We start from the raw sequence: 25,626 nt of genomic DNA, 5'->3' as shown, positions 1-25,626 counted from the left end.
CAAATAATGAAGAGTCCAACACCACTGCCATAAAATTGTCAACGCTATTCATTCTGTATTTTTTACCACCATATCTGTGTAAAGCCTCCCCACCTTTATTATTTTCCATTGCGTAAGAGTGGTACACTTCTGAATCAGAAGTGGAAGACTCAGTGTCTGTCTTTTCAGTTTTTGTGTCAGGTTGTCCTGTAAATCATTAATCAAGCAGCCAATATATTGACAATGGTTCTGGTGAATTTTTGAAATGCCTATGTGCTATGACAGTAGGACCTTAATAGACATCTGAGTAATTTTTTGGATCGCAAGATGTTAAATTTTTCTATGTTCCTGCTGAGAGTATGCCTTCTCCTACGCCATTTCTTCATTACATCCACTGCCATTTGTTTCATTGCAAAATGAAATATTTCTAAATTGTATTATTGAGGTTCCACTTCTTATGGTCTTGGTTCTATTGTATTTTGTGGTTTCCATACTTATCAACATTCCTAATCCACCCAGGCTGTTGTATTTTATATAGTTCTGTACACAGTTATGAGGGGTTTGAGAAGGCTGTTTTAAAATAACATGAGGTGCTTGGCTTTCTTATTATAGGATGTTGTTTAGGCCTCTGCTGGAATAGTATGTACAATTTTGGCACCATACTTTAGGAACGATGTCATGGGGATGGTACAGTAGCACAGTGGTTAGCACTGCTGACTTATCCCGCCGAGGATCCGGGTTTGATCCCAGCCCTGAGTCATTGTCCATGTGGAGTTTGCACATTCTCCCGTGTTTGCATGGGTCTCACCCCATAACCCAAAAGATGCGCAGGGTAGGCGGATTGGCCATGTTAATTGGAAAACAAGGTATAAAAGGGCCCTGAAGAGGATGCAGAGGAGATTTACTAACGTGGTGCCAGCTATGAGAAACTTTAAGGACTGAAGTTGTTCTCCTTAAAGCAGAGAAGGATAAAAAGGGATTTGAGAGAGGTGTTTAAAGTCATGAATGAATTTGCTCGAGTTAAATAGGACAAATTGTTTCCAGACACAGAAAGTTGGCAGTCGGATTGCTGATCTTGCAGCACAGGAGGGTATCATGTTGGCCCTCCAGTTTCAGGATGTGCCCACCGTCTTTGATTGACCACCTCCTCGAAAATCGCCCCCAGGTCCAGATGCCACATGTGTGTATCACCAAATCACATTTACTCCCAAAGCAGGTTCGGGACCTGCAAACAAAAATCCATCCTCTGATCTTCATTGAGCATGTCAGAACAAGGAATTTGTCACATCACAGGCACCATCTTGTTATAAAACCATAGGGAAATCTGGAATAAGAACAAGATGGTGGGATTCTCCGTTCCCCCTGCCGTGTGTATCTCGGCAGCGCACCGTTCGCACTGCGGGATTCTCTACTCCCACTACTTGTCAATGGGATTTCCCGTTGAAGGTAACACTAGTTGAATGATTTGATTGTTAATTGCAAATAAAAGCATTCATCAAAACTGGTTTCGGTCCTGATCATTTTTTTGATTGAATTTAATGTCTGGCTAGGTCTCACCAACAAAAAAATGATCCTAGCCTCCCTTATTATTCCATATCTCCCTAAGGGAAGCTTGTAGAGAATGTCTAATCTGTTACAGATCCCACGGGCGGGTTGGGCTGCTAGCAGGGCCAGATGATCCCAGCAGCTGGAGAATTCCCACCAAATACTTATTATTTTAATGGATCATGCACAATGACCCAAGAAAATTGCGATTGCATTTGAAGATTCCCCTGATTCAACTCTGCTGCGCATTTCTTCGGAATCTTGCGATCGAAGTTGTCACAGATATGCGGAGTGCAGTATCTCGGGGAACTTCATCGGAGGGGAGTAGAGTCGGGAGAAGACAGGGTTCCCCCTTTTTATGGCATGAGCGATCATATAGTATATTTAAAGGTTTAGTCTGAATGGATGAGTGACTGAATGTGAATGGGTAGTTGGTTGCATTGATGTGATGTGTAGGGTGGGTGGTTGACATGGGGATACTGTTTGGCGGGTACTAGTTGGGTTCTTGGGGTGGTAGTCTAATCGCATGAGGGTTAGTCGGGTCTGAAGGGGGGGGGGGTTGGAGATAGTTGAGTCAGTGGGCCTTTGAAGGATCAGTTGTGGAGTAACCCAGGTGTTAGATTAGGTTTGACAGATTTACAACAGTTCTGCAATACATTTCCTGGGTAACTATCCAGTAAGTACCAAAGATTTGTCCAAAGTATCTGAATCTCGGTCAAAGCTGGTGACATTCGTGGAGGATCAGGGGAACCAAGGGAGTTGCCTATCTGAAGTTTAAATTTTCTGGGCAATTCCCATGGAGGTAAGCGCATCAGGATTTCCACAGGGGCCCGACACCCATCTTTCACTATATGCCTGGTCTCTGATAATCCAGAGACCGGAAGATTTGGCTCAGTATGTTCCATTTATATAATTCCCTGATGCAAAGTCCTGCATTAATACCTCCAACACCTAAAGCTTAATCCAGCAAAATTTCAGAATATTCATCCTGTTTGGTCACAGTTCTATGCACATCAGATTTTACATTGACTTGGATATTTTACTGTCACTCTGAAGCAATGACTGTTTTATATTAGTAAGAAGTCCTACCAATACCATGTTAAAGTCCAACATGTTTGTTTCGAATCACTTGTTTTCGGAGCGCAGCTCCTTCATCCCACCTGATGGGTTCACATCCAGCAAGAACCTAAAGGAAATTGAAGATAAAAATTGCACAGAGATGATCTCGGCCGGAATTCTCCCCTACCCGGCGGGGTGGGGGGGTCCCGGCGTACCAGAGTGGCGAGAACCACTCCGGCGTCGGGCCTCCCCATAGGTTCTCTGCGCCTTTAGGGGCTAGGCCCGCGCCGGAGTCTTCACAGTAGAAGATATGAGTAATATCCCAACAATTCAGGAAAGTCAGGGGGCAGAGTTGAATATGGTTGCCATCACAAAGGAGAAGGTGCTAGAGAAACTAAAAGGTCTGAAAATTGATAAATCTCCGGGCCCAGATGGGCTACATCCTAGAGTTCTAAAGGAGATAGCTGAAGAAATAGTGGAGGCGTTAGTTATGATCTTTCAAAAGTCACTGGAATCAGGGAAAGTCCCAGAGGATTGGAAAATCGCTGTTGTAACCCCCCTGTTCAAGAAGGGAACAAGAAAAAAGATGGAAAATTATAGGCCAATTAGCCTAACCTTGGTTGTTGGCAAAATTCTAGAATCCATCGTTAAGGATGAGATTTCTAAATTCTTGGAAGTGCAGGGTCGGATTAGGACAAGTCAGCATGGATTTAGTAAGGGGAGGTCGTGCCTGACAAACCTGTTAGAGTTCTTTGAAGAGATAACAAATAGGTTAGACCAAGGAGAGCCAATGGATGTTATCTATCTTGACTTCCAAAAGGCCTTTGACAAGGTGCCTCACGGAAGACTGCTGAGTAAAATAAGGGCCCATGGTATTCGAGGCAAGGTACTAACATGGATTGACGATTGGCTGTCAGACAGAAGGCAGAGAGTTGGGATAAAAGGTTCTTTTTCGGAATGGCAACCGGTGACAAGTGGTGTCCCGCAGGGTTCAGTGTTGGGGTCACAGCTGTTCTCTTTATATATTAACGATCTAGATGACGGGACTGGGGGCATTCTCGCCAAGTTTGCCGATGATACAAAGATAGGTGGAGGGGCAGGTAGTATTGAGGAGGTGGGGAGGCTGCAGAAAGATTTAGACAGTTTAGGAGAATGGTCCAAGAAGTGGCTGATGAAATTCAACGTGGGCAAGTGCAAGGTCTTGCACTTTGGAAAAAAGAATAGAGGCATGGACTATTTTCTAAACGGTGACAAAATTCATAAAGCTAAAGTGCAAAGGGACTTGGGAGTCCTAGTCCAGGATTCTCTAAAGGTAAACTTGCAGGTTGAGTCCGTAATTAAGAAAGCAAATGTAATGTTGTCATTTATCTCAAGAGGCTTGGAATATAAAAGCAGGGATGTACTTCTGAGGCTTTATAAAGCACTAGTTAGGCCCCATTTAGAATACTGTGAGCAATTTTGGGCCCCACACCTCAGGAAGGACATACTGGCACTGGAGCGGGTCCAGCGGAGATTCACACGGATGATCCCAGGAATGGTAGGCCTAACATACGATGAACGTCTGAGGATCGTGGGATTATATTCATTGGAGTTTAGGAGGTTGAGGGGAGATCTAATAGAAACTTACAAGATAATGAATGGCTTGGATAGGATGGACGTAGGGAAGTTGTTTCCATTAGCAGGGGAGACTAGGACGCGGGGGCACAGCCTTAGAATAAAAGGGAGTCACTTTAGAACAGAGATGAGGAGAAATTTCTTCAGCCAGAGAGTGGTAGGTCTGTGGAATTCATTGCCACAGAGGGCGGTGGAGGCCGGGACATTGAGTGTCTTTAAGACAGAAATTGATAAATTCTTGATTTCTCGAGGAATTAAGGGCTATGGGGGGAGAGCGGGTAAATGGAGTTGAAATCAACCATGATTGAATGGTGGAGTGGACTCGATGGGCCGAATGGCCTTACTTCCGCTCCTATGTCTTATGGTCTTATGGAGTGGTTGGCACCCCGCCGACCGACGCTATCGGCCTTTGGTGCCCTGCCGACCGGCGCCACGGCTGGCCAAAAGGCCTTCGCCGGTCGGCGTGAGTCCGTGCATGAGCCGGAGCGTCAGCGGCCGCTGACGTCACCCCGGCACATGCGCCGTGGAGGGGGTCTCTTCCGCCTCCGCCATGGTGGAGGCCGTGGTGGCGGTGGAAGAAAAAGAATGCCCCCACGGCACAGGCCCGCCCGCCGATCGGTGGGCCCCGATCGCGGGCCAGGCCACCGTGGGGGCATCCCCCAGGGTCAGATCACCCCGCGCGCCCCCCAGAACTCTGGGGCCCGCTCGCGCCGCCTGCTCCCGCCGGCACCAGAGGTGGTTTAAACCATGTCGGCGGGAGAGGCCTGACAGCGGCGGGACTTCGGGCCATCGAGGGCCGGAGAATCGGCACGGGGGGGGGGGGGTTCGCGCCGACCGGCACGGGGTTCCCGGCGACCGGCGCGGGGTTCCCGCCGACCGGCGCGATTCCCGCCCCCTCCGATTCCCGGGAATTCTGGCCACGGCAGGGGCGGGATTTACGCCGGCCCCGGGCGATTCTCCGACTCCCCGGGGTCTGCCCTTCATCTCTCAATGTGTTTAGTTTACTCAAAATTATTTTATAAACTTATAAAATAGTGATTTTAGTGTTGGACTTCAACCTGGTGTTGTAAAACCTCTTACTGTGCCCACCCCAGTCCAACGCCAGCATCTCCACATCATGCAATATTAGAACTAGTATTACTATACAATTCTAAAGTGTAAGCACGGTACGGTGGCACAGTGGTTCACACTGCTGCCTCACAGCGCCGAGGACCCAGGTTCTATCCCAGCCCCAGGTCACAGCGTGTGGAATTTTCACATTCTCCCCATGTCTGCGTGGGTCTTAGCGCAACAACACAGGGATGTGCAGGTAAAGTGGATTGGCCACACCAAATTTTCCCTTAATTGGTACTTTAAAAAAACAATTCTAAAGTGTCGTAAGTTTAGAAAATAATTTTGAGTAAAAGAAGCACATTGAGAGATGATATCATCTCTGCGCAACTTTTTTTTTTCAATTTCCTTTAGATTGTTGCTGGTTCTGAACCCATGGGGATTGGTTTTCTTTCAGTAAATTGCCAAAATGCTACTACTTCATGGTTGCCACAGATAGTGAGTGTTAATGAGTTGTGATCACAGGGCATATCCGAGCAGAGCCTGACCCTGTCAGCTCCATGTAATGCTATTTCCCAGCAGCAGTGCAGGGTAGTATTGGATAATTCTAGATTGCTATCCTCTCTAGCCCAGGGGCTCAAAGGCACAGGATCCCTTCCGGTGCCCTACCTGGAAACTTACTGGAGATTGAACCTGGAATATTTTTCAATTCTGTACAACCTTCCCCTGCTTTCAATCAGCAGGCAACTATGTTCAAAGAGAGCGTTGCAGAGAAAAGTACAGCTGTAGTGTGCTTCACTTTCGCCCTCATGAGAAACCAGATGAAAACTCATGGGAGTTTGAAATGATGCCTTTACTGCAGCGATAGGACAGGCTGTTGACATTCCAAGTAATCACATCAGAGAGCCCTGATTTAGGTTTACACATTTACTCATACTCCTGATTTGATTGCAAGAAAGAGATATACCAATCAGATGTTGTTCGTTATGCATGCCCAGTCACGGCTATCGATTAGGTTTACATCATACACAGTATATGAGACCAATTAACCAATCATAACATTGGCACGTCTAATTAATTATCTAATCAATACAAAGACGCGTACATGCTGTCCTCTAATATTTATCACAGGTTTAACATTAGTAGGCCTATGGTAATCAATCATCTTCCTGTCTGACGCCTCCGCTTATAACGCCCATTTCCTCAGGTAGAAAAATGTTAAACAAATAAAGTTCTTTGTGATTATGCCTCCCTTTCTGTCTACTTCTAGACAATTTGGCATCAGGGCATAAGGGTGAACGATGCCACAATGTTATTGCCATGCTTGAGAATTATTCTTTGCCTTCCCTTTCCTGGGGCCCTATCACCAGCATGATGTTTCCTTTGGGTGGTTTCCCAGATCTACATTTAGTTTCGCAGCTTATGTGACACAGATTGATACATAATAATTTTAACCCTTTCAGCAATTAGTGGCCAACTAGTGTTCTATTTCCGATATAGGACGGGATTCTCCGCGAACCGGCAGGGCGGGCCACTCCGGCGATGAGGAGTGGAGTGAACCACTCCGGAGGCGGGCCGCCCCGAAAGTGCGGAATCCTCCACACGTTCAGGGGCTAGGCTGGCACGGGAGTGTTTGGCGCCGCACCAGCCAGTGCGGAAGGGCATGGCGCCATGCCAACCGGCGTCGAAGGGCCTCAGTTGGCCCATATGCGGGAGCGCTAACGTGTGCTGGCGTCATCCCAGCTCATGCGCAGCGGGGGGTTCTTCTCCACAGTGGCCATGGTGGAGGTTGACAGCGGCCGGTGCGGAGTGAAAGAGTGCCCCCACGGCACAACCCACCCGTGGATCGGTGAGCCCCGATCACGGGCCAGGCCACCATGGGGGCAACCCCCGGGGCCAGATACCCCCGCGCCCCCCCTGGGGACTCTGCAGGCCGCCCGTGCCATAACCTCGGAAAATTCAGCAGCCGGCGGGATTCACGCCCCCCCCCCCCCCCCCCCCCCGGCAATTCTCCGTCCCGGTTGGGGGGGGGGGGTCAGAGAATCCCAGCCATAGTGTCTAAAACAACACCATTTCAGGGCGTATGGGCACAATTCTCCGTAGCCCAACACCAAAATCAGGATTGGCGGTCAGGCGGCGAATGGCTTCCAACACCGAAATCGGGGCAGGCACCGGTTTGACGCCGGTTGGTGATGCTCCGCCCCCTCCAAATTGGCATCATCGGGATGCGCACCGCGTGCAGTCGCAACACCGCTGGTGCATCTTCAGCCGGCCCGCCCGCGATGCTCTGCCCACGATGGGCCGAGTTCCCAACAGCACGGCCGGCGCCATGTTTCCTGACGTGACCGGTGAAGGTGTAGACGTGCACGGCTGCAGCTTGTCAGCCTTGCACATGCGTGGCCCAGGACATGGCCATTCTCCGGCCATTCTCCCCGCGATCCACGGATCTTCCACGCGGTGTTGGTGCTAGGCTCTCACCGGGATCAGTGAGGGACTTGCGCCGATTTTCCCATCGTGGAGCAGCATAGATTCTCCATTGGCGCCGGCACATAGCCACAGAAACCGAGAATCCAGCCTTATGTCTCAGAAATATGGCTGCAATACATGTGCTGGATTCCTGACCTGTGCTTCCTTTGAGCACAGCTGTCTGCTGGGAATTTAGGATTAGTGCTTTTTTTCTGGTATGCCTTGTTGCCTTTCTAGGTGGGGGAGCTGGTGAATCATTTAATTTTCAATAGTCAATGGCAGATTTTGTTTATGATTTTCAGGAGCTCAGTGCATTTATAGAAAAGGTTTTTTGCTCTGGAATATTACTCCCTACTAAGCATAGCAATGAAGACTAATTCAAATATCTGATTGCCTGAAGTGCCAGTTTAGCATCAACGCAATCAAATATATCACTCAATAGCTGTTTTGTCTAAAAGACAGAAAGGACAGTTTGATGCAGAAATGAAACATAGAATAAAGCCATGCATTGTAGCAGGGTGCTAATGATTGACGGTTTTGTTGCTGAGTGGCAGTTGAAAGAAAGGGAAAGAGGACTCCTGGCAGATGGATTGGTTACAGTAGGAATGGTGCTCTAAGGCAGCAGCTCTTTAAAAAAAAACTGCTGATAGTTTATTTCTCTTCACCTTGTTTTTCGAAATGTCATTCCTGGAGAAGCACAACAATAGATGGCATCGAAGTCAACGAATCATTATGGTAATCATTAACTTTTTATCAGCCACATTGCATCTGCTGTTCTATCAGTATCTCTATGTGAAACAAAACAAGCATTTAATCAGTTTGGCCATCTCAACAGTTAATGGTTAAAGTACTGCAGAGTCAGCAATAAGCTGAAAACAAGCAGAAATGGCAAGATTGTTGGTTGTCTGTAATTGCTGATAAGAGTTGTCGCCTTTTGGCCCAAACTAAACGGGAGAGGCAGGGCAGGGTTTGAGGTCATTTAAATCATAGTCCCAGGAATTATTTTGTAATTTCTCACTCCCTGTGAGCGAAATTACAACAAATCGATTTTAAATTACCAGCGGTGTGCCCACAATTTCTCCAGATAATCTGTTCCTCCCTCACCAATGGTATGGACTTAACCTTGGGGTGAAAATTAATTGAAAATCTTAATTCATTTCTCCAGATTAGAAAGCACAGAAATGGCTAACGAGAAAGAACCAGACTATAATTTTAGAAAATAAACAAAACCTACAGTTCCTTGGTTTGGATTGGACCCAGAAATTATTAGACAGCCTGTGCAAAGATGTGTCCTTTCCAGCTACTGCAAGTCAGGCAGAGCTCTTTAATCAAATTTGATAATTTCTGTCAAATAATTTTCACAGGTGTTCCATTTGTAAGATAGTTTTTAACTTTTTTGCTGAAGGCTCACTTCACTGTAGTTTGATGAAAGCCAATTTTTAAACATGTATATTAAAGCTGAATCATATTCAACAAAATATCAAAGAATAGACCTGCAAATAGAATTTGTTTTCTGACTCTTTAGCATCACTGGCAACTGTTGCCCCTCCCTAAATTGACGTTGAAAAGGTGTTGATGAACTGCTGCAATCCATCGGCTGTGGGTACATTCACAGTGTTGTTAGGAGGAGAATTCCCAGGTTTTGACCCAGTAACAGAGAGTGAATGGTAACATCATTCCAGATCAGAAGAGTATGTGACTTGGAGGAAAATTCTGTAGGTGGTGGTGTTCCCATTCATCTGCTACCCTTGTCAGTTGTTGAGGTTGTAGATTTGGAAGCTGTTGGCGAGGGAGGTTTGGCGAAATCTGCGATGTACTTGTAGGTGGTAGACTCTGTTGCCACTTGATGGGGGGAGCTTTCATAGATGGTGTGCCAATCAAGCGGGTTGCATTGTTTCGAATGTTGTTGAGCTTCTTGAATATTATTGGAGCTGCACTCACCCAGGCAAGTAGAAAGTATCCCATCACACTCATGTGTTGTGCCATGTGGATCGTGTTATTTTCCTTGGCCAGACCCTGCATCATGGGAGGAGACCTGGTTAGGAACCAATAATGTGTTGTTTAAAGCAGAAAACATTTGAGATTCAAGATGATAACTAAGTGAATAAAACCACAAGATTCTACAGGTTTAGATCAAACATTAACTTCACCATACAAGTTCAGAAAGATGAAACAATTTACAATATCTATCTGACATTCAAACATTTAGGGTAAGTATGAGGTACATGTGATTTAACAGACACAATGTTACCAGACACACACATTGCGTAGTAGATGACAGATGTGACCACAACAGATTCCGTGGATTTCTCAGCAATCCACTCAGACATTTGCCAAATGGTAAACCACCAATCTCACTGAAACCTCTTCTTTCTCATGAGAGTTTCCAATTTCCATATTTGAAGATCTTTTTCTTGAATTTGGAGATTATTGCTCTGTTCCTTTCTTTTAACTTCTCTTAAAGGATCTCTTTCTGTTTTCTGGCTTTGTCCTTTACCTGTGACTTCCTTTTGGGAGCTCTCACTGTTCCCCTCTGCTCTTTGGGACACTGACAAAATAATGGCGATAAGTATCAGGTTATCTGACTGCCTCTACGCGCGGTTCTTTCTTTTTCCTTCTGCACAGGTGCACAGGACTGTCACCTGTCCCGAAGAATGTAAAAATAACTGAACTCTGCATGTGAGGCCAGATCCAGCTGCGCATTCACAGGATGCAGAATATCCTCAGGATAGTGTCCTAGGCCCAACCATCTTAATCTGCTTAATCAATGATCTTGTTTCCAACAGAAGGTCAGATGTGGGGATGTTCGCTGGCAATTGCACAATGTTGGGCCCCATTCGCGACCAGACACTGAAGCAGTCCATGTGCAAATGCAGCAAGACCGGGACAATATCCAGGCTTGGGCTGACAAGCAATAAGTAACATTCGCGCCACACAAGTGCCAGACAAATGCCATCGCCCCTTGACACCCAATGGCATTCCTATCATTGAATTCCCTACTATCAACATCATGGGGGTTATCAATAATCAGAAACTGAACTGGACTAGCCATATAAATACTGTGGCTACAAGAGCAGGTCAGAAGCGAGAAATCCTGTGACAAGTAACTTACCTCCTGACTCCCAAAGCCTGTCCAGACCCTACAAGGCACAGTTCAGGGGTGTGCACCCCACTTGCCTGGATGAGTGCAGCTCCAACAACACTCAATAAGCTCAACACCATCCAAGATAAAGTAGCTCACTTGAGTGGCACCCCTTCACAAACATTCACTCCGCCGCCACTGACACACAGTAGCAGCCCTGTGTACCATCTACAAGATGCACTTCAGGAACTCATCAAGGCTCCTTAAGCAGCACCTTCCAACCCACAATCACTACCATAGAAAAGGTCAAGGGCAACAGATACATGGGAACACCACCACTTGGAAGTTTCCCTCCAAGTCACTCACCATCCTGACTTGGAAATATACTGCTGTTCCTTCACTTTCACTGTGTTTTGCTGATGGATATTAAAAGCCTGTTTGCAGATAGAGAACCAATGTAACGATATAACAGTTTGAGTCTGGATAAACAAATCAAAGTACATCTTGTAACAAAATACTAAAGAATGCTGTGTGCTTTGAGTGCAGCTAGTGTAGCTAATTGGAGAGGCCCGTTCTGTCTGGACAAAGGAGTTGCTTCCAGTGCTCTGAGCTGAAAAGAAGGATTTCAGCTTGGTCCTAAAAAATGGTTTCTCTCTCCAAGGACTCTGTACCATTATAAGCAAGTAAAACCTTATCACCTTTACACGTAAGTGGTATTTTAAATATATGGATTTCTTAATTGAAAGATAGAGGAGGGTTTCAGGAAGAAGGTTACAATGTTGTACATGTTAACTGTAAAGCTATTTCTTTGTTCCAAATGTTCTTAAGTCTGTGTTCAAATTTTAAATTTTTTTAATGTAAAAGCTGTCTACTGGTCAGTGTCATCATTCCTATGATGCAGTAACTTTGCCTCAAAATTTTACCAACTGCAAGAAGTCTGGTTCTAATCCGGGATCTTAACCGAAATTGGCGTTCTGGTCTGGACCCATAACAGTTTGTGCTGTTTTGTATTCACTCCTAACTCCTTGCATGCCAGTTCATTATAAACATCCGAGATTCTGCGGAAAATAAATTTCCCTAAACCAACATTTGTGCTCAGACTCGTAGCTTTGTAAACAGCACACAAAAGAATGCACAAGAACATGAGAAATAGGAGCAGAAGCAGACCATTTGGCCCCTTGAGCTTCCACAACTATTTAATAAGATCATGGCTGATCTGTTTGTGTTGAGTTCCACATTCCCCATCTACTCCCAATTACTCTTGATCGCCTTGCCCAACAAGAATCTATCTACCTCTGCCTTAAAAATATTCATTGATCCACCCTTCCACCACTTTCTTTTTTTAAATTACAACATACAGTCAAAACAAATTTATACAATTTTTATGAAGATATTTCCACAACCCAGTCCCACCTAACCTGGATTTATCCAGAACCCTCGCTCCACCCCAACCTCACCCTCCTAACCACTGGCCGCCCCATTGCTGAAGACAACCAGCTCTTTAAAGAAGACAATGAGTGTCAGCCACATAGAGTAAAACCCCTCCTCCGATCCCCTTATGGCATATTTGATCGTTTCCAAATGCAGGAATTCCAACAAATCCCCCAATCATGCCGAATCCTCAGGCAGCGCTGACCACCTCCACCTGAGCAAAGCTAGCCTCCAGGCTATTAGAGAGGCAAAGGCCAAGACATCAGCTGTCTTCCCTTCCTACAGCCCCGGCAAGTCCGACACTCCAATGATCACCGCCATTGGACACGGCTCCACACCAACTCCCAAAATCTCTGATATTGTTGCGAAGGAGGAAACCCAGAATTAAACCAGCTTAGGGCAAGACCAAAACATATGTGAAAGGTTCGCCAGCTCCCTCGAACAACACTTACATCTATCCTCAACACCCGGAAAGAACTCATTCATGCCTGCACTGCTTAAGTGCGGCCTATGTACCACTTAAACAGTATCAAGCTCAACCTTGCACGCAAGGAACTGAAAGTCTACTTCTGACCCATTCTTCTAGGTGGTGGTTACTGCCTTCACTCTTCTCCTTTGGCTTAGTGTCAGTTTTTGTGTGATTGTGTGACAAGCAACTTGGGGAACTTCTCTACGTTACAATCACTATATACATTCCCTTGTTGTAGTTTAATGCTAAGAAACTGCTTCAGGCTGGCAAATGCCCTGACCTTAGAAGTGTGCTGGGTCTGGATGTCAAACTCATAGGAGTTGGGTTAGGGATGGGACTACAGGGTGATGAAAACATAGTAGCTCACTTTTCCCAGTGCTGCCAATCTTCAGGAGCATTCCTTCAGCGTGAAACTCCCACACCTTGCTCTGCAAAGCAAAACTCAGGGCCAACACCAAAGTACTTGAGACACTTTCCTCCGAATACTCCCAAAGTGCAGGTTTTTCTCACCGCACCTTGCTGCTGAATAGTGAATGCGATGAATCAATGCCCTTCCTGGAACAGTTTACCAATCTCAAACCATGTATATATTGCATACTCTTTCGCTATATATCCTGAGCTTTAAAAACATTGGGCTATAATTGGAACTTGGGTAAAGAAACTAAATTTCATTTTTCTTCTTGTAGAAAACATGAGAGAATTGAAGACTTTGATCTCCAAAGCACCAGAAAAAATCCAACAGTACTCTTTATAAAAATATAATTATACTTATTTATACTTTCCCCTGGTTTGGTGGTGTTGGGGATGGTGTCCATAACCAGAGGATACAGTCTCAGAATATAGGATCGAAATGAGTAGAAATATCTTCTGTCAGAGGGGGTGAATCTTTGGAATTCTCTATCCCTGAAGATTATGGAGGCTCAGTCATTGAGTATGTTCACAGTAGAGGTCGATAGATTTCTTGATACCAATGACATCAAGGGATGTCATTTCTAGTGCGCAAAGATGTCATTGAGGTAGAAGATCAGCCATGATCTAGTTGAATGGCGGTGCAGGCTTGAGGGGCTGAATAGCTTACCCCTACATTCCGATTCAGCCATCATAAATCAGTGGCCCTTATAATATATTGTGTGTTAATAATATAGACCCCTTGGTGTAATCAAACCGCATATTCGTGACTCATGCGGAATCATACAAGATGGAGTTCATGTAAGTAAATGAACCCAGCATGCATCTGTCAGACATTCACATGTGCAAAACAGTCTTTGTTTTGAAAAAAAATGAATGTAAGAAATCCATTGCTTGCTCGATCCAGGAACGCATAAATTTGTGAGGGCCTCAAAGAACCCAGCACGAGTTTGTGGAGTCAAACAGAAAGTAACTTTATTTACAACAGTATGTACACAGCAGTCGTTCACTACTGCTTCCTCTCTAGCCGGTACCACACTGGCCAGCTCTATTTATACAGCTGCAACTACTAGTGATTGCCCCGTCAGTGCTCATACTCCCCAATTGTCCCCAGCCAAGAGGATTCGGGCAGGTTATAACAATAAACAACTACGGTTGTTCTCCCTTTGACCTCAGGAACTGGCGAGCACCAACACATCCCTGGATTTGCCAATTTAAACCACATGAAAACTTGAGCAGTGGCTTTAAGAAGAAAGAGAAGAAAGTAACTTTTAAGCGCAGGCCCCATATCTGTAACTGAGCAGCACGGCCCGGCTTTGGATTACTCCATTAGAAATGTCACAGGAGATTGACTAGTACAGGATATTGCGATAATACTATGCTAACTTTACGCTGGATTATAATGATATAAGATTATATTGTTGCCACATGGAGCATGATGTTGTTGCTCATCATTATTGCAATTCACACTGGTTTCTGCTCTGAATTTCAAACATGAGTTTGTTATGCTGGTATTGAGCTCGTAACAACACTTGTGTAATTTTAATTGATTGACATTAAACTACGACATTGGAAAAGATGTTTTCAACAAATAATTTGTCGAAAGGTAGAACTTAAAATAAAATAGGAATTTATAGCCATAGACAATAATTTAATGTTTGTCTGTGCTGTATTGTGCATGCTACACTATGACATCGCAAAGGAAACAGTCAACATCTGCTCACAACAATTGTTTCCTTTGTGTAATTCCTGAATATTACCTGTTATGAACGGTTGAATATATTTATATTGCACGACTGGAACAAGCTTTTTGTTGGATATTTTGCATCTCAGAATTATTTCAAAAGGTGTGCTTAATAGGCAACTCAGCGATGGAACATTGAACTCATTTTTTTGGCAGGTGCATCAGAACACGCAGAACAAACCTAGAATGACCATTTATACTCGAGACTTTCAGCCTCTTTGTTTTAAACTAGATTTGATCCCAGGCTTGCTAATCCTGGCCAGAACCTATCCCTCTCAGTTTCTTAGCTGATATGGTGCAAATTCAGTTTCATGATTTGGACAACAATAATGTAACTATCTTGTTCCTCTTTGGAGGAATGTGTATGAATACACACTGGATGTGATTGTTGCATATCGACCATCTGATTTGTACAACGGGCAAAGTTTTCATCATCTTTTAGCAATCCAAAAGCAGGTGAGAAATATAATCAATAACTTAGAACTCTGCAGAAATATGTTTGACTGCTTTATTTAATTCAATTAATTTTATTGAAAGCAGAACTTGCTGCTGACCTTCATTTAAAAATATTTGTTTTGGGGGTTTGTGTATTTACTCACTATCCTTTCTTGTGAAAATTCTGACATTGCCGTTATATATGATAAGAAAGGTCAGAGTTATGGATTAGGATGGTTTACTTGACAATGATTTCCTTTGAGTGAAAGAATTTTCAACAATTGCTGACATTCCAGCACCCTTGAACAATCACAGTATTGTAACCTGCACAAAAGTGCTTTATGTGTTACTTCAGCAGAAAATCTTTTAAAGTGGCAGGGTAATTCTTTGCCAAGTGTTTTTGTTTCCAGAAAAATTACCAGAACGCTTATGCCTTTCTCTGTAAGGGTGTACCTTTGTTTTCCAATGATTGACCGCTCATACTTTCAAAAGGGCTGGGATTCTCCCCCACCAGTTCAAGCGGGAATCCTAATCAGCAGGAGAATGGAGCGTTCCATTTAAACCGGGCTCGGCACAAGGCACCCGATCCGTTGCCATTCTCTGCTGCCACACCACCGGACACAGCGTGCTACCCACCCGACGCCGGCAGGATCATGTAAAACGTCGATTTAAATAGGTTAGAATGTGATTAATGGGTTGGAAGTTCAATTCTCCACTCACCCTGTATACTCCACCCCCCTGTTGCTCGTTAGGTTCTCTCTTTAATTGGCTCTGTTTATGGCGGTTAATATGGCCGCCTTCCTTAATTCTAATTATGTTTGCTCAAGAGTCGCCAGGTATCTTTCGATACCGCCACAAGGTTCAAACCCGAATATTGATCAAAGACTCGATACACCAATTAGTAAATTCAAAATCAATGCTCATTTATTTATACACACAGTCAAATATACTCATGCACAAAATTCTACCAACTAAACTATCACCACTACTAAAGCCTATACTTAGCTTCGGGCGCCCACTCAGTCAGAGGAACAATGGCCGTTGTCCGGTTCTGAGCCTGCTGGGGCCGAGCTGGTACGGAATAATAGCTAGGAGCGTCTGTCTCATAGCGTGCATTGACTTTGGACTTACTTGTTCTGGTGCAGCTGCTAGGCAGGTCTCTCCTCGCTGAGAGCCAAGGCCAAGAGAGCAATTCTCTCTCGGGGGCTTCTTCTTATACCTGAAGGGGGCTTTGCGCGCTTTTGGGCGGGCCTTGAACTTGGCCCCAATTAATTGGACCGCATCTTGATCATCGGTATCGATCTCGACCAATAAAGGTGTGGGTGCCCTGATTGCTGGGCGTGTCCCAGGTGACCATTGGCCTTGCTTTGTTCTCGTCTCCTCTGGCACCGGGGTGTCTGCCTTAGTATCGTTTACCTAAATGTTACTCTTTTGTCCCCGGAGATGGCTCATTAGTATGGTAATGGCTTTGCAGTATCGGTCTTGTCTGGGAGCTACGGCTCCAATCAACAGACAAACCTTGCACCTGCTTGCTTTCTCAGCATTGTCCATTTTCCCTGCATTCTTTGCAAAATGTCCATTTTGTAATCGGGGCGTGGCCATCCCAGATGGCTACACCCGACAGCTGAGAGAAACGCGGGTGTGATTTGGTGCGGATCTTTACAGACAGGTGCAGGCGCAATGACCTTTAAGGGGGAGCAAGGAGATAGGAAAACTTTTCTCTTTTTCCTGGCTTGCTGGGAGATGTATGTCTGCAGCTTGACAAATAGCAGGGAGCAACTTCGTGTCAAGAGTGTGGTGCTGGGTTCCCCCTCCCTCCTGGATTTGGGGTTCCTTGGCTGAACCTCCCATTGCTGCTCAAACAGCATTTCAACCCACACTATGGGTATGACTCACATGCTGACACTGTACTGGTAAAGCTTTTGGCCGGGTTCCCACCCCCCCCCCCCCCCCCCCCCCCCAATTCCGCAGCAGGATTCTCTGTTCCCTCAGCCGGGAAATAGATTTTCCCATTGTGGCCACCTCACGCTGTCAGGAAACCCGCAGGCGTGGGTGTGCTGCCGTCGAAGCAGAGGATCCCGCCAATGGGGAATTCTGCAGCTTGGGTCTCTTGGTCAAGTGGAGACCCCTCCTGCCCACCCATCTAGAAACCCTCATGTTTCAACAGTATAATCAAGGGGCTGGGTGTGACCATGCTCAATCGACGGACCACGATGTGTTGGCACTACTCATTGCAATCCCTAAAGGCACAGCTCCACAACAGAGGAAGCAAGGGATTAATAGTACTGACCCCAAACCAAGGACCCATGTACCAGTACCTCTGGAACTGTGCCTGGCACATTGACACACTCAGTCTCACTCCTAAGGGTCACTCAATGTCACCAGGCTCTGCCAGTCTGGCGTGACGTATTGTTACCAAGCAGTTTTAACCCATCCAACCCGGGTGTTTCACCACGAGCTGCACATCATGCATGTCTGCGCACGATACCCAGGCAGTGTGCACGATGCCTACTTCCTGGTGCACTTGGATGTTCCCGGCACCTTTGTGGCACTTTCTCAGGTAAGGGCTTGGCTAGTGGGCGACAAGATCTACCCGCTGAGGTCATGGCTGATGAAGACTGTGCAGAGGCCCCAAATGCTCATTCAGCAACCATGAGCGTCATGGAGAGGTGCACCGGAGGCCTCAAGATGCACTTCCACTGCCAAGACCGCTCTGGTGGGGCTCTCCAATATGGCCCAAAGAGGGTTTCACACATCATGATGGGCTGCTGCATTCTGCACAACATCTCACAGCAGTGGAGCAACATGCTGGAGGAGGGGGGGAAGAAAAGCAGGCCTCGTTGGACGAGGGGGACAATGATGGTGTCCAGGAGGACCTGAAGCTAGCTTGGCGGGCCGCTGAATGTGTGATTCAGGGCTGTCGCACAAGGGACCTCATCACCTCTCAATTTACTGATCAGGCCAAAAACACTGGCAGCTCCTCAGCCCATATTCTCCACACCCTCTCCTTCCCCCATCTTCCCTCTCCTTTGGCTTTCGCTCCATCCCACAACTGCAGCCTTCCCCCTCCAAGGGTCATCTCAGCATCACAAAAGGGTGTTTAGCCTAGGTTGACAATGTCAGTGGGTCTAGTCTGCGGGATGGAGGATAATGATGACTTGCTGTGAGATGTGCTCTGGTGCTCCTCGTTTTCTGACAATGTCTGTTAGAGATCATCCACTATCCGACTGGGTGATCCTTGCTTGTGTGATGGGGACTCCTTTTCAGCAGCCCCAAGATGTTGGAGGTGGGGGGGGTGGGGGGCGGTGTACTGGGGAGATGGTGAATGGATTGGGCCCATTCGCTGGGGCTGCTGTCAGACTAGGCAGTTTCACACAACGGCTCCCATGGCCTTCCTTCCGGAGGGGAAGCCGGGGTGAACTCAAGTCCTCACGCTCACCTGACCCTGTCAGTCCACGAGGACCCCCACCCCTCATCTGAAACATGGGGCGAAATTCTTCAACCCCCCGCAGGGTCGGAGAATCGCCCAGAGCCGCCGAAAATCCCGCCTCCGCCGTGGTAGAAATTCTCCGCCACCCGGGAATTAGCGGGGGCGGGAATCGCGCCACGTCGAGCGGCGAGCCCCCTGGGGCGATTCTCCGGCCCACGATGTGGTGGCGGGATCGGCGGCGCGAGCGGGCCCCCGGGGTCCTGGGGGGGGCGCAGGGCGACCAGACCCCGGGGGGTGCCCCCACGGTGGCCAGGCCCGCGATCGGGGCCCACCGATCGGCTGGCGGACCAGTGCCGTCGGGGCACTCTTTCTCTTCCGCCACGGCCTCCGCCATGGCGGAGGCAGAAGAGAATCCCCCAGCGCGCATGCGCCAGTGGTGACGTCAGCGGTAGCTGCTGCTGACGTCACCACCGGCGCATGCGCGAACCGGGGAAGGCCTTTCGGCCAGCCCCGGCGCCGGGTGGCGGGCCTGAAAGGCCGCTGGTGCCGGTTTTCGCGCCAGTCGGCATGGTGCCAACTGCTCCGGCGCGGGCCTAGCCCCTCAATGTGAGGTCTTGGCCCCCAAAGGTGTGGAGAATTCCGCACCTTTGGGGAGGCCCGACGCCGGAGTGGTTGGCGCCACGCCCCTACGCCAGAACCCCCCGCCCCGCCGGGTAGGGGGGAATGCCGCCCATGGTGTTGATTCCCTTAGCCATGCAGTTCTGCGACTGGGACATTTCCCTCAGCGAGTAAGCCATGTCCTTCATTGCCTCGTTCATGTCCGTCTGTCTCTATAACATGTCAGTCAGCGCCTGGCCAATGCTCTTGATGCCCTAAGCCAAGAGCCTTTGTGAGTGGGCCAAGCTCTGGAATACCGCGGCAATGCTCATCTGTGCCTGGGGCATATCCACCTGTGGCTGGGCCCTCCTGTCCTGTGCCTCAGCTGTGGACTGCACAGTGACCCCAAGCCTTGGAATGCCCTGACGTATGGCTCTGACATTTTCCTCCAGGACTTTCATTGCAGACACCATCCTTTCCATGTTGGCCTGGGTGCCACGCATTGTCGGCACCATCTCCTGCACCTGAAAGTGAGTGGTCTCCTCCAGCTGTACTTTCAGGCGTTGGAATGTTATTTACACCCCGTCCTGTAGATTCTGGCTCTATCTGCATCTGAATCAGTGATGGGATCATCTTTTCCAGAAGCGCAACATCTGTCTTGGTACCTGGGATCGGGCTGGCCACCCACCAGCTGCTCCCGAGGGAGTCTCTGCCTACACCTGGTGTGCTGTAGTATGTGTGTGGTGCTGAGGCTCATGGCCCACCCAGGAGCCTGATCACTATTTGTTCCCACCGAGGTGAGGTGATAGTCTCTGCGATGGTGCTGGTGAAAGCAGTGCTGAGATGTTGGTGTCTTCCCCGGAGTTGTGCTCGGGGGTGTTCTGAGTATCTTGACGGGAAACTGCGACACCGGCCTTATCTAATGGGATCTTGGAAGACAAAAGACATGGGTTCAGATCTTGGGAGATGCTGGCACGCCATTTTGAGGGGAGGTTTCTAACTGTTGGCACGTTTGGGCAAGGCACCTGGCAAAATAAGGCAGAACATGTTGGTGGTTACTGGGGGTAGGTTCTGAGGAACATGCTGACAGGTGGGGTGTTACTGACATCTGAGAGATTGGGGGCAGATGTGAGGAGTCAAGGATGGAAGTGATGCCAGGGGCACACAGGTGGTTACTCACCTGAGCTGCTCAAAGAAGGTCATTCATCTTCTTGCGGCACTGCATGCCGGTCCTCTTTGGGAGGCTGTCAGCACTCATTGCATCTTCCTACTCCGCCCAAGCTTTGGTCATCACTGCTGGCTGCTATCTCCGTTCCACCCTGGAGAAGAGGTTGTCTCTCCTTCCTTCTATGACGTCCAGCATCCTGCATGGACGTGAATCACCTGAGGAAGGAGCAGTGCTCCGAAAGCTAGTGTTTGAAACAAACATGTTGGACTTTAACCTGGTGTTGTAAGATTTCTTACTGTGCTCATCCCAGTCCAATGCTGGCATCTCCACATCATGTCAACCTGCGATTAGTAAGGGTGACCAATTTTGCGGAAAAAGAAAGCACCATCTTTGTTGCTGCTTTTCAAGAGTATATTGTCAATACTGATCCATGCATCAGAACTGGTGTTCAAAGGCTCAAGCAATGTGTGGTGCGTTCCTCAATTTGGCCTGTGAGGATAGCAGCAATAGAATCATATCAATAATAAAGGGTAGCTTTTAAGCAATAGTCAACTAATTTGTTTATATGCTGGTTTCTTCCTGCTATGGGGATTTGATTTTTCTTTGTGCTGCAGGACACATTGGGAAGGAATAATAATAATAATCTTTATTGTCACAAGTAGGTTTACATTAATACTGCATTGAAGTTACTGTGAAAATCCCCCTGTCGCCACATTCCAGCGCCTGTTCGGGTACACAGAGGAAGAATTCAGAATGTCGAAATTAGCTAACAGCACGTCTTTCGGGACTAGTGGAGCACCCGGAGGAAACCAACGCAGACAGAGGCAGAACGTGCAGACTCCGCACAGTGACCCAAGCCGGGGATCGAACCTGGGAGCCTGGCGTGTGAAGCAACAGTGCTAACCACTATGCTACCGTGCCGCCCATGATAACGTTTAGGCATTGTCAAAGTCAGGGCCACGGACGGGTGTCGGGAGGGTCGCGGAGCCATCCGTTGTGGCGCTCCCAATCGCGTAAATCCACATATAACAGCCGCAGCAGTTGCTGCGAGCGGCCTTCAAAATGGCCACGAACATATAAATGCGGCCGCACTGCGCATGCATGCCCATTCATCTGTGCGCAGCATGCTGGCCGACGTTCGCAACCCACCATTTTCTCTTACCTTGTTTTCAGCTGACAAAATGGAGGACTCACAATCGCGCCCAAAGCATGTAGTGGCAACGTTCGGGGCCCGTGACCTGCTCTCTGCCTCCCTCAGGCAGGAAGATTACATAGAATTTTAAAAAAAATCTTCTGCGTCTCCGATTGCGCAAATTCGCGGTCTTCAGCCGCAGCAGCCGGCTTTTATATTCAAATTTTATTTCCCTTTTGTAAATTGTAACAATGTTGTTGCATTGTGAGTCCTCCATTTTGTCAGCTGAAAACAAGGTAAGAGAAAATGGTGAGTTGCGAACGTCGGCCAGCATGCTGCGCACAGATGAATGGGCACGCATGCGCAGTGCGGCCGCATTTATATGTTCGTGGCCATTTTGAAGGCCGCTCACAGTGGCTGCTGCGACTGTTGCACATGGATTTGAGCAATCGGGAGCACCATGACGGACGGCTCCACGACCTGCCCGTGCACCCCCACGGGTTGCGCCCCCGCCTTTGACAATGCCTGATCTAAACAATCTCTTCCCCTATCCTCAGGGTCTAAACTCCCCTCCCTCTTGTCTCAACTATTTCACCCTGTCCTTCAGGAGCTGAGTGGGCAGGAGCTGAGTGGCTGTGGCAGAACTCAAACTGAGCACCAGTGAGCAGATTATTTCTAAGTAAGTGCCACTTCATAGCATTGTTGATGACTCCTTCCATACTTTACTTTTTTAAAATAAATTTACAGTACCCAATTCATTTTTTTCAATTAAGGGGCAATTTAGCGTGGCCAATCCACCTACCCTGCACATCTTTTGGGTTGTGAGGGCGAAACCCACGCAAACACGGGGAGAATGTGCGAATGTGCAAGCTCCACAGACAGTGACCCAGAGCCAGGATCGAATCTGGGACCTCGGCGCCATGAGGCAGAAATGCTAACCACTGAGCCACCGTGCTGCATCTTCCACCCTTTACTGATGATCGAGAGTAGACTGATGTGACAGTAATTGACCGGGTTGAATTTGTCCTGCTTTTTGTGTGCAGGTAAAAGTAAAGTTGCCATAGGCCCAGGTGACCATAGCTTCCTCTTTGAGGGGGATTACTGACTGGTGGTGATTTAACTTGAGGAGCACCACACCTTAGGTGAGGGGCAAGGTTGAGAAGGCGGCCTTCATGAATAATCTTAGCCGGTACGGGAATTAAACCCACGCTGCTGCCCTCACTCTGCATCACGCACCAGCTACCCAGCCAACTGAGCTAAACTGGCCCACTTGTATACAGGATTTAGCTGGGCAATGTTCAACATTGCAGGTTAGAAAGCAGTGTTATAGCTACACTGGAACAGCACAGCAAGTTCTGGAGCAGAAGTCTTCAGTACTATTGTCAGGGTCCATAGCCTTTGCAGTGTCCAGTGCCTTCAACTGTTGCTTGATATCATCTGAAATGAATTGAATCAGCTAAAGACTGACCTCTCCCCGTTAAGGGGGCAGGAATCATATCAACAACGTATAGTTGTAGGGTATAAAAAGCCGGGCAATTAGGCATTGGTTAGGCAGTTGGGCTCTACATTGTGATGTATATAATAGTGACAGCAAATAAACTAATTTTCTTTTAACTACTTGGCGTGGACTCTTTCATGGCTTTATAAAAGCCAGGGTGCCCCCTGCCCTGTCCCTGACCACCCGAGGCAGGGGGGAGGGGGAGGGGGGGGGGGGGGGGATTCCAGTGGCCTGGGAGCCTCCCCCGAGTTGCTGCTACACCTGGTTCACATAAATGTGGACTAGTACTAATTGGCGCCCTGGTCAGGTCTCCCATGCGCGACCATTGAGTACTGGGCGCCTGGAAAATCTGGCATCTGGACATTTAAATGAGCCATGAGGCTTATTTGAAATTCAGACCTGGATCGCGCGCCATTCACCAACGTGGTCGCTGAATTGCCCCCGATATCTTTTGATGGAGGAAAATGTTTAATTTCTCAGTGCTTTGAGACATGTTTTGAATGCATAAGAGATTTACATACAGTTTTAGCTTTTTGCTGTGCTTATATTATCCATCCAAATCTTATTGTTCCTGGATGTAATTTGGCTCAATTGAAATGTGCAGTTCTGTTGTAACCTATACCTGTCATAAATGCAATGAATAACTGTTAAACCCTTGTGGAATCCATTTTATCATTGTTGATTTTAAGCATAATGTGATACCCAAGACTGACCATTAATTTTAACGCAGTTGCTCACAAACATCCAGAATCCTATATAAGGTAATTGTAGAGGGCAATTTGTAGTCAACTAATTGAATGCATTTTTGAGAAAATTGGAATATATCAATGAAACAAATCTGTTTCATAAATGGACGATTTTCAGAAGGTGTTTATTGCTTGCAATGAAGACTAAGGCAGGGAACATCAGCACAAAAATAGGTAGGGAGTTGAGTAGAGGTAAATGGATGTTGGATGGATGTTCAGGGTTTGAGAGTATGGAGATTGGATCTGTGCTGGTGCCTTTGGCAATGTGAGCAGATCGACTTTTCAAGGTCGGCTTTGGACAAGTACACTCACCGTCCCACCTACCCCCACCACTACCATTAAATACAGTGACAACTAAACACAGCCAGCCTCTCTGACAGCTGTAGCAAGGCAAACTACTTCTTTCATTCTTTGTGCAAAATACAAGCAGGGTATTTATTAATGGAAACCAGCCCGTTCTTAACTCTACCCCTTCTCCCAATAAAGGTATTATCTAATAATTTAAGTAAATCATATAACATTATGATTCCTCCAACCCATCCTTCAGTAAAGTTGCTGGCGTACAGTTCCATGGAAACTGAAAACTTTCCAATGCTTAAGTGTCAATACTCATATGTAAGCTGAAAGAACAAGCGTTAATATAGTGTTTGTAGGGTTTCAGACCTGTCCATGCATACCAAGGTCACTGGACAGCAATTTGAAATCATGTATTTGCTTTGTTTGGCACTTGTTCCGCACTGTAACCAATGACTATTTGTCGATGTACTGTGTCGATCATTTTTTTGTCTACTCTGTACGTTCCTTTGACCGCAGAAAAATATTTTTCACTGTACCTCGGTACGTGTGACAATAAATCTGTCAATCAATCAATCAATCAATTCGAGTTGAATTTTTAACCCCTTAACTCAAGGCACGGAAGCAAATTTTGTTGTTTCTGTTGCTGTTCTAGATCCTAGAATCTTACCTGCCTGCATGGCATGACAGGTGATGCATTTAACCACTGGGTCATTTCTCATTCTGAATAATTTTGACTGGAATGTAAACTTCTGATGTATTAATAGATTTTGTTTTCTGATATGAGCATGATTAGTTGGTGTAGATTGGCTAGTTTGCAGCATAGCAGCAGAATTGTCCTTTGGTTGGTGAAATGAGAAAGGCCTGCTGTTTGCAAACAGTGGAGTTCTGTTGTTGTCATTTTATTTACCAGATGGTCATTGTAGCATTACGTCACGGCAAATATATTCAACATTTCTGTGCAAAACATTGCAACTAAATTACTTTGCAAGAGAATCAGTGTGCAATAATAGAGCTACTTACTATGGTTATGCTGCAGCCTTTCGGTGAAGGCTGTGACTACATTTTTGTTTTGGTGGAAGCTGTCAGCAGCTGTATCTGGCTTCTACAGAATAGCTTCGCAGCTGGGGTAATTCATATCCTGTTGAAATCCTAAAATTCAGGATTCCAATACTTTTATTTTTATTATACGCGAGCAAAAGCAAGTCCAAAAATTCACAAATGTAATATTCTTTGGCACTGGTTCTCAGATTGACAGTGACATACATTTATTTCAAGTGGCATTTATGATATTACCGCAGCCCATAGTAAGCGCATCTCTTAAGCCACTGGATAATTATGGCAAGTCATTTTTTTCAGCAAGTTCCTTTGAAAACAGTGAAACATCGTGGACTGGATTCTCTGTTCCTGAGACTAAGTGTCGATGACAAAGGAGGATCCGTGGTGTTCCACGACGACAGAATTGGCGCGAAACCCGTA

General features: G+C 46.8%; 1 protein-coding gene across 1 annotated transcript in view; it reads left to right on the top strand.

Annotated features, from left to right (window-relative positions):
* The window catches only part of atrnl1b (attractin-like 1b), a 1,095,064-nt gene that overhangs the window by 616,629 nt on the left and 452,809 nt on the right, over positions 1–25,626 (top strand). The gene's annotated exons all lie outside the window — the stretch shown is intronic.

Source organism: Scyliorhinus canicula, chromosome 16, assembly GCF_902713615.1.
Source record: "Scyliorhinus canicula chromosome 16, sScyCan1.1, whole genome shotgun sequence".
In the NCBI taxonomy this organism is placed as follows: Eukaryota; Metazoa; Chordata; class Chondrichthyes; order Carcharhiniformes; family Scyliorhinidae; genus Scyliorhinus; species Scyliorhinus canicula.
The sequence above is the reverse complement of the archived record's forward strand: the minus strand, read 5'-3'. Positions and strand labels throughout refer to the sequence as shown.